Here is an 11209-nt window from a genome sequence, read left to right on the forward strand (position 1 = left end):
ATGAATTACATCACGTGGCTTGAAGTTCATGAAACTTTCTCAAAGCAACCCTACAGAGATTTTATTACCAGCTGTGTATATCTTAGTAATTTCATGATTACAAGGGAAATACATACAGGTTACACAAATCCAGGAATAAACACATTTTCTAAAAGCTTGAAGTCTGGAGAACTCATTTCTTGTGTTTACTTCCCTTATGCCACTGCCGAGAAATGAAGAGTGAATCCAGCTCCAGCTATTATGTAACAGAAGCTCTTACTGTGGACATGCAATCTCCCAGCATACATAGGGAAATGTGAACATTAGAAATTCACTCTTAGACTATTGTGTGACACAGGACACAGTGAACAAGTTAAGTATTGATAACTGATTTACTAATATGCATATTTCCCAATGCATGCTGGGAAACTGTCCACTGTAAGAGTTGCGTCTCAGGAGCTAGATTCACTCTTCAGTTCTCTGAAATCACATGGAAAGAAAGTTATATAAACACAAGAAATGGGTTCTCAAGACTTAAAGCCTTCAGAAAATGTGTTTATTTCTTAGAGCTATGTTACCTTTAACTTGTACTTCTCAAAATTTCAAATCATATGCAAGAAATCAACAACTAAATATGGGACAACCGAAAGTACTTACATTGCAACCCAGAGACTAGCTGCTCCAGCCAGCTGCACTTCATCCTCTTTTGGCGATATAAACATCTAGTATATATATTGCTGTATAAAGTGTACAGTTTTCCATATTCAAGTCATCAATGACCTCAGCCATCCATTGAACCACCACTCTTCGGTTGCCATTGTTTACCTCATTTATATGAGGTATTGGTTTCTGTAAGATAAGGAATGAGAATATATTAAGTTTATGCTCAGAGAAGTATAGTATGCAACAACCCCTTCACAACTCAAGTACCATTTACTCATCAAGGTGGGTGACACCATATTGCCCCCATTATCAAGCACGAATGTGCTAAATGATGGGGATTTATACGTATGTCTTAGATGAGTTGACAACAGTGTCAGGTTACTGAAGTACTGAAATTAAAACAATAAATGTGGTTTAAGTTTAATTAAATAGTATTCTCTCTAGCTTTTCCAGCAAATCAATAATTAGATTAACTATTCAGACATCAAAACAACTGTATGACTGAACTAACTTGGAACTGAGTGCTAATACAGCAAAATCAGACAATTGTTCTCATACAAGTATAAGAAAACAACTTGCACTTTGTGTGGGATATAATCAATTTTCTCAGGTAAAACAGTTACATTTTCAGTAATTCAAAGCAAAGATCTATTAATCTCAGAGATGGAGGTAAAGTTGCTACAATTTTCTTCTTGGGATGCACTTAAGGGAATTGGCATTTAAGAATATAATATTCGAATAGAAATTTGCCAATCATATTGATATAGTTAATTAAGTTAATCTTACCATGGCAACATTTTTTGTTCCTGACAAGATGCTTGGGTACACCTGGCAACACAATTCCAGTATTTCTGGTACACTTACATGTGCCAGGCTGTACCCAAGCATTCCGAGTATTGTCTTCTCCATTTCACACAATTCCTTTATTGTGAATGTATTTGCTGTGTACTCTACAAACACTCGTCCTGCATAAATCGCAGTTTCATGGTATTTCCTGAATCAGAAAAAAATATATATATTCATGAAAAAATGCTGTCGTATAAAGCACTTAAAAATAAGGGGTGCAAAGAGGACAGTCATAACAAGTAAAGAAAAGTAACATACTACATTGTTATATAAAGATGATTACACCTTCTGGTGTAAGCTTTGTGAATAAATTTACAAGTTGCTCTAGGCATATTGATCATTATAAAGTTCCATTTCTCAGTCTCATTAAAGTTTACAAAATTTGGATTAGACGCAAGTATAATATTGTAAAAATGTGTTCTTAAATCATGATAGAATGAACAGTGAAATAAAAAGTGAGATTCATCCTCAATTGAATCTGCATTACATAACACACAGAGGCGATATGTTCTTTTAAAGATACTGTACGTGCGTAATTTCGGTTTGTTACGAACATGCATATACCAGTTTTCAGTACAATTCGACTGTTTACGTAACCTGACAATCCCAGTATTACATGGAATCAACTCATCAATATCTAGACTTTCAAAGATGTAATACATTTCAGAAGACCAATTGCCGACACACAGCGCATGGTCCCAAAAGAAAATCTTACTAGTTAACCTATCACTGTCAAGGTTACAAAGTCCGTTCCAATACCGGGCCATATTACCCCACCTACTCACAGTACACGAGTCCCAACCAGTGTCTCCATTAATAGCGAGAGTTGGTGCGAATTTGTGAACACCTAAATAAAACCTTATTGCCCAATTCTGAATTAAATCACACGACGAGAAGTTTTGAAAACTGCAGATACCCGAGCAATAATGAAGAATTGGTACCACAGATGCGTTGAACAATTTAGTGAATGTATTAAAACCCATATTATTCAGTGACCTGAATTTGGAACAGACTGCACCTAAAGCTCTACCAGCCGACTCAGCAAGAGCATTAGCGGTAATAGAAAAGTCAAGAAATTCATGCAAAACAATACCCAAATATTTGTACTTAGTAACAATCTCTATTGTTTCAGTACTGATCATAAAGTTAAAACCAGTACAAACAGTGCCTTTCTTTCTAAAATGAATTACTTTTGACTATATTTGCTTTTAATCGCCATTTTTTACACCAAGCAAAGAAAATATATTTCCAGAAGACCATACTCGTTATCGGACAGAAGTACAATGTCATCTGCATATGATAATACATGTATATTCAACTTTATATCTCCAATTCTAATACCTGGAGGCGGAATTGCAATAGTCCAGCCTTGATGATATGACAGCATGGGCGAGGGTGGCACAAGAATCCCGAGAGAGGTATTTCCTGATGTGTCCAATTTTACGAAGGAGGAAGTGAATGGTGTGACAGGTGGTAATTATGTGTTGTTGAAATGTATAATTGTCATCAAATGTGACACCAATGTTTCTCACAGATGAAGTAGTTTCAATAACTCTTGAACATATGTTGATGGAGGTGAGAGGCAACGGCGAATGATCTAATTTGGAACGAATTAAAATGACTTCCGTCTTAGAATCATTTAACTTCAGCTTATTTTGTGTCATCCATTTCTTAATATCGTTGATACATTCTTCAATAGAAGATACGGCAGAGGTGGTATTGGATTTCTTAAAAGACAAGTACAGTTCATTATCGTCGGCGAATTGGTGAAACTGATGTTTATGACGGCAAATGATCTGACTGAGTGGTGAAATATAAATAGTAAACAATAGAGGTCCTAGGACAGAGCCCTGAGGTACTCCGAACCGTAGCAATTGAGCAAGTGACATTTTCCCATTTACTGTAACTGATTGAAATCTGTCTGTGAGGTATGAGCAAAGCCATTTAAGAGGAGTTCCTTTGATACCAAGATCTGACAAACGCTGTAGAAGTATTTCGTGATCTATGATATCAAACGCTGCAGATAAGTCTAAGAGAACAAGAAGAACAATTTGTCCGAGTTGAGTGCAGTCAGAATATCATTATGTAAATGTCAAGGAGCAGTGCTGTGTCGGCACTGTGATGATGTTTGTAGGCAGACTGAAGTGGCTCAAATAAAAGGTTATTATTTAAGAAGTCTGTGAGCTGAGCAGCAACTACCTTTTCAAGTAACTTAGACAGAAAAGGTAGATTGGAAATTGGACGAAAGTTTTTGAGTATTTCCGGATCGAGTGTGAGTTTCTTTAAGTGGTGTGACAACTGCAGACTTCAACAAATGAGGTACAGAGCCAGATTCGAGTGACAAATTAATAATCCAAGTGATAATCACGAGTAGTTTATCAAGACACAGCTTGACAAATGATGTTGGCAATGGATCTAAAAAACTACATAAATTTGTACTTGACTTGTTTGGTGCACCCCTGATGATATCGTGAATTTCCTTCTCTGATACTGATACTGGTTGAAAACAATCAAGCGATTCCGAAGAGATGACTTCCACATTGCTAAAGTCAACAGCTGAGCTTTGGGCATCTAGACTTGAGCGGATATCAATGATCTTTTGCATGAAAAAATCACAGAAACGGTTACTTAATTCCAGTTCAGATATGTGAGACGGAAGCAAAGTGTCATTAGGTGATGATGTAATTGATGACAATATTTTGAAGAGAGACTTTTGATCATGTGCATTCTTTTCAATGAGATCTTTGTAGTAGGTCACTTTGGCGTTGCGGATCAGGAAATTGATATTTTTACAAGATTCACGATATATTTGTCGGTGAATTTCAAGTTTTGACTTACGCCACTGCTTTTCAGCACAGCGTCTATCTTTCTTGGCAACTGCAGTGTCAGGTGTGTACCATTTACAATCCGGTCTAATAGTAACAATACGCTTTTTTATTGGAGCATGCTTGTCAAGAAGTTCTCTAAGTTTGGTATTATAAGTATTAACAGCATCGATAAGATCAGACGGTAGATCGGAGAATTCTGTAACGCTGTCAAGATCTTTCAACAAATCTTCAGCTAACAATAGGTGTTCATTTGCTGACTGACTATCCAGTTGCCTATCCAACCATGTTGCTATCTTTGTGATATACGCTATCATTTGGCTGTTGCTATGGTTGTGGTCAAGTATATACTTGCATACACTAGTACAGTTGTGCTAAGAAACGTCTTGTTCTTTATTTCTTTAATCATATTAATATAATGGTAGATTACACCATAGACGGTCACTGTTGTCTATGATTACACACAATTCTCTCTGAATGGTATCCTTGGAGGTTCCTTATTTTTTAACTTCTTTATTAACCCATATTTGTCAACATTTTACACCCAGTGATTACGTTTAAATAATATGTAGCAACAATACACTTAGGAATTAAAAAATAAAGTTGTACATTTTGCATAAAAATGTACTAACATCTAAATAAAACATGCACTTTCAATAAAACTCTTCGCAGTGTCAAAGTATCACTAACTTGGGTAGACAGTGTGCATGATGTGTTATAATATGCAAATTTCTTTTGTCATTCCTATTCAAATATGTCTGTGGTTCAACAAAGTCATAACAGGTGCATATATTTTCCTTACTTTTGTAAAAACAATTTTTGCATGTATTTCAAAAAAATGTGTTCACAAATTTCTGAAATTGCTATGTCCTACAATAAATCTTTGATACCATGCAGATGATTATATGCATTCAGAAACCCATCAGTGTCAATTGTACGCTTCACACATGGCAAAAACATTCTTGCATGCGAACCCCTATACACGGGTGGGATTTGCCTGACTTCAAGGGAATGATGTCCAAGCATACAAATCATTGAATTGTGGGTACAACATCGTGCATTGATTAGGGGTCCTCGATTATGTGATCAGTCAAGATAGTGTATTAAACATTCCATGAATTACGTCACTCGACTTGAAGTTCGTGAAACTTTCTCAAAGCAACCCTACAGAGATTTTATAACCAGCTGTGTATATCTTAGCAATTTCATGATTGCAAGAGAAATACATACAGGTTACACAAAGCCATAGCTAGGTTCCGGTTGCGATGTAACTAGACTACTGATAGACCAGAGTGAGAACATTGGTTTACTTTGTGTGTGTCTATAATGTGGAGTTTGAATGTTTCTTCAGGTCCATGTTTGATATATTTGAATTTGCTGGGGCTGTTGCCTTTATTGATTTTATTCAATGATTTTTGAAAAATGATACAGAGCCAGATCGAGAACATACCACTGTAAGTATGCTGTGAAATTTTAACCCCCCCCCCCATGATGTTTTTACCAGACAAGTGTGTATTACAATTTGTAATGTGTGACAATAGTCTGTCTAAATATTTGTAGGTAATAAATCTACAACAGTTGCCTGCTGAACTATGTCGGCTGAGCTGTTTGCGTAGTTTGGATCTATCGTCTGATGACGGAATCAAGGCGCTACCTAAAAATCTATGTCAAGTCAGAACACTGGAGGTTAAGACCATTAAAGTTGTGTCTGAGAGACAAAGGCACAAAAGCATGGTGTAAAACTAGTCATGACAAACCTTTATGAGTATTTTCTGGTTGAATGGAGAAAACTATGTACAACTTATAAATACATCGTTGAATACATGTAGTTGGTCGTGGGAATGGTACAAGCATCAGAAGTACCGATAAGTTAATTTGATCATCTGAAGGAATAGTTGTATCGCTATCATGATATTGTATGACTCTTCTGCCTCATGTAGTGTTTTATACTTTTGTCGTAAAAATATTCTACATCGCTCATGACATGCCCCTTCTACAAAAGAAAAATGGGAGTACCAAGTGCCAAAATAGCATGCACCATATAAATCTATGTTGTCACTCATACACGGATTTCGGTACTGTAATTATATTCTTTTTGTTCACACGATAATGTCAAAATTGCGTTTCGTTTATCACGGTCACTCGAGCTCAATGACCGTGATCGGTGGGTCTATTCTATTAAAAACTTCATCACATTGTGCAGGAAAGTGATGGAGTTTTGACAAGTAATACTCACAAAATTGTGTGTATGCTAAAAACCAGATTGACAAGGTCACAGAGGCCTCAGCCTGAATAACAAGTACACAAGCAAGTAAATAAAAACCAATAGAAATAGCAAAATATTATGTAGACAAAAATAAAAAAACAACAAAACAAATACATACATACATACATACATACATACTCGTACATACACACACACACATACATACATACATACATACATACCGGTACATACTCATACATACACACACACACACAAACATACATACATTCATACATACATACTAACTGGACAAAATAATTCGTTTTTGGTATGAAATCATCAGAATTTATTGACCTTACTATTTCCAAGGACTTTCCTACTGTAGCTACATTTCACAGCTCGCATTACTAAAACTGCAATGAAAATTTCTGTTTTGAAAGAGTTGGAAAAAAATGCATAAATACGAAAGAAATCTACAATTTCTATGCTATCATCGCAAACAAGTACAGCTATCAAGGATTAGGACCTTCGCTGTAATAGTCCCTCCATTCGACCCGTTTATTTAAGTTCACAACTAACGTATTCTAGGAAAAACTACCTGCACTATAATTTAAACGGAGTGTCTAGTGCCACCGTGGTGGCACTAGCCGATCCTCACTGGAAAATCAGACAGAACTTCTCGAACGCTTCCATTCTACCTTTAAGCTTATAATACCAAATGAAAACTAAATATTTCATTTCTCGTGCAGCGCAAAACCACTCAAAAAGTCTCCGTAGTGGCAGCCATTAGGCTGGGCATGTACCAATGTCATGCATACGCACAACAACGCTGACACCTGTGACACCACCACTACGGAGACATTTTGGAGTGGTTGTGCGCTGCGCGAGAAATTAAATAATAGCCTTCCAGACTCGGCCTAATTTAAATGATAACCACATGTGCTGGGGTGATAAGATTGTACCTCGTGACAGAAAATCATTCCTATAAAATTGAGGTCAGCCACAAGGTGATTCGCTGCTCACAAACTTATGTCAACATACAGGACTTTCTAATATTAATTCTTTTTCCTGTTTAAGGCTCGATTTGCGTCATCGACGGCTTTTATGCACACTGACCACTGGGATAATTTATCAATAGTGGCACAGGCATAAAATTTGAAACACTTATGCTTTATATATTCAATCTTATTTTCATCCAGTTTCTTTTTGCCGCGCGTGCCAGTAACATTGCTTGATTTCCGTTCCTGTTCAGGCGAGCGGCGAATCGCCTTCTTTCTGACCATGACTTTCGAAAAGCATCAAAAATAACCTCGTCGGTCAGATAATTGGGGTCTGAATACTCATCTGACAAAGAGGTATTAAAACCTTCCTCCACCTGAGGATGGTTTAGGATTGGAGGATGAGTTGAAGCATGTTCATATTTCTCGACCAATTTACCGAACATAGTAGTCATATCTGTAACCGTTTTGATGAGCACGTCAAACTTTCTTGATAAATTTTCTGTCTCGCCAAAACAGTTCCTTTGCATATTAACAATAACCGGGCTATTCATGTGCCTGATAGGTGTTGATTGGCTTGCATTTAAATCCAGTACATGCAGTAACAGCAACGGTGCTATTGTTAGCCTGGTCTGTAGCTACAACTTGAACTTCGGCACTATGGTTGGCCTGATCTGAAGCCACAACTTCAGGTACAAATGTATGTTGGTGGCATCTATATCTGCTGACGATGGCGAGGCTGAGATGGTGGCACTGCTTAGTACCAGCTCCCCTGTTTCACCCTACATGTAAACAAGAGAGATAAAATAGAGTGAACATACATGGATATGTTTTGTACACAAGATGATAAAAAATATCGCAAGTCAATTAAACATTCATCATCTCTAAATACATATGCTGCTATCTCAACATTTAAAGCCTAAATCATTAGTACAACCACAGTCCCTCTATCACTGTCCATTATTCTTCTTGTCAACATAACCTGTAATTGTGTAATAACTATTGTCAACAACAGTAATGGGTGTCACACACAAAGGCTATGCTGTCAAGAAAAGTACTGGTCATTTTATCACACTCTGGAAGTATAACCCATGATCTTACTATAGGTAGTAGACCGAAAATGCAACTATTGTTGATACACCTGGTCAGATAATGAAAAAGTATCACAGTTTACCACCTAACAGTAACAACGCAGCAAAGGAAAACAGACCGTTTCACAGAAAAAGAAAACCCTTTCACTGTTTCTATCATTAAGTCTTGGGTAGGCTAATCTTTGACATCTATCCAGTCTGTTCACAAGACATAAATCCACTGTTCTTTCGGCAGATTATGAGAAATTTCTCTACAGGCAAGCAAGGTACTAGAAACAAAAATAACAGTCAATACTAAATTTATGGAACAACATAAAAAATCATACTATTAGATTGTGAAACAAATAAATTAACAACCTGCATCATGGTGGTATTTTCAACCATGGAAGTAATATGGTTCAAGAGTTTATTAATTTAAAGTAATCATGTTAAATATTCCAAAACCTTCACAGTCTACCATGTTAACATTAACATGCCAATAAAATGATTCCAAATTACTAGCGTAATTTATTACCTGTAATAACATCTAAATTTTGATACTAACAACTACACATCTAACTCGTGCCATGCATTTCTCACCTGATCTTTTGCCAAGTCCAGCACCTTGACTTACAGCGCTGTATGTATTCTGCACATTTCCCCCAAATGCAGACTGCTTAGTAGCTGGCCAAACTATCTTTGTTATTGGATCTGTTGTGTAATACAATGCTATGTATTTTATAAGCAAACTTGTTTCTATGTCTTGCCAAGCACCCACTCTTGTTCCCTATGACAAGAAAATGTTTAAAAATTGTAGTATTAATGCAGTGGGTTACGAATTAGAGTACGTGAAAGAGGGTTAACATATACAAAAGATAGTATTAGACCTCCACGCATAAACTGATTACTAGTAATATGTGTAAAATAAATAAAACGAGGCGGTTCAACTGGTCTCCGATCTTCAATCTGATCTTTATTTTTATTTAAAACACCAGCGTTTCGGCAACGCACAAGTCAACTTCCTCAGGGTAAGCACTTAGAAGGAGCAGGTGAAAGACGCTCTGTCTGGGCTGAAGTGTTGAGTTGAGTGATTAGTAATGCTGAACACTAACCTGTTTATTAAAATCCAATTGTGTTTTTGCCTTGCTTGAACATAATTCGCCATCTTTTACAGGTCTCTCTGGAAGTGGCTGTGGCGTACTGCCCTCTGGTACATGCGATCGACGCATACCAGTAACTTAAATTGGTCAAAGTAAAATCTGTTGAAAATATGCAAATTATAAAGTGAAATATGAAGGTTGTCACCTGGTTTAAAACTGAACGTTCATTGCACTCGGTGACGTAAAAATGTAAGAGTACTACAATACCAGCCGTCGATGTCCAAGCGACTTTGAATCAAGGTGTACATGCACAAGTACAATAGGTCGGTAGCCATGCAATGTCTGTAACACGCTAGAAAATTAAGAGGGGGCTTGAATCCACTGAATTTTGGTCAATATATATTCAGTAGGCCAGTGCACACAAATATCGACTTTTTGAGTGCCATTTGGCCACCAGTTTGCTCCCGGGCTCTTCTTATATCTCCTGGGCAGTATTTAGTAGGACCCCAGTCGCCATCTTAAAAACGTCAAAAATCAACAAAAAGTATTGACAATTTATACACATTGTACGGTGGAGTATTGGGATGATCGCTGCAGAACCATGAAATTCATAATGATAATTAATAGAAAATTAACAAAATCATACACAGAAACATAATTTGGTGTAGATATCGATAACATTGACTTGTCGAGGTACTAAAGTTTGTGGTCGTTTTAGACACACTAAAAACAGAAGACATGATTACCTTGTTGCATTACACTCGTAATGGTCATTTTAAAAACTATTACCGATTCGGGAACGTATCGCTAAAAGTTCCCCTACACAAACCAACCCCAAATTCTAAGGGTTCCGACCTGTACATAACAACCACACGACTAGTTAACTCTAACCAAAATATGATACATTTACCCTCATACATACATACATACTTACTTACATACATGTACATACAATTACAAGTAAATATTTCTAATTACTAATATGCATGTAATTACATCAATTTGTCCACTTTCTTACACTGTTTAAGCAGTTTGAACATGTGTGCATATACACAAGCACACACACATACACGTTGAGCTGGATAATTAATTAATTAATTATGCCATTGGTATACCGGTAGATGCCAGGCCCTCAGTTCAGTTGTGATCATGCAACAGCTTGGTCTTTGTATTCTTCTTTTCTTTCTGTGTTGGTGTTCCCTCTTACTGTTGTTGTAAGATTCACTGCCAGTACTAGAAGTGCTTGACTCATCAGCCATGTGGAAGCCAAATTTCTTGCCTTTTTTCTTATTTAAGAGACAGGGTTGATCACCAGCAGCATTGATTAGAAGAGAATCTTTCTCATACTCCCTTTCACAATAAAAAAAACAACAATAATAGTAAAACAAAGGAGTAATGACAATGGATTTGTGGACATGCTCTGTGACTAGTTTTGGTAAATAGTATACTTTGATGTTTATGGTCAGAACTACTTTGAATTACTTGTAAACACCATCAACCTGAACAGTTATGTTTTTTTTTG

Source organism: Glandiceps talaboti, chromosome 14 (genome assembly GCF_964340395.1).
Source record: "Glandiceps talaboti chromosome 14, keGlaTala1.1, whole genome shotgun sequence".
Classification (NCBI taxonomy): domain Eukaryota; kingdom Metazoa; phylum Hemichordata; class Enteropneusta; family Spengelidae; genus Glandiceps; species Glandiceps talaboti.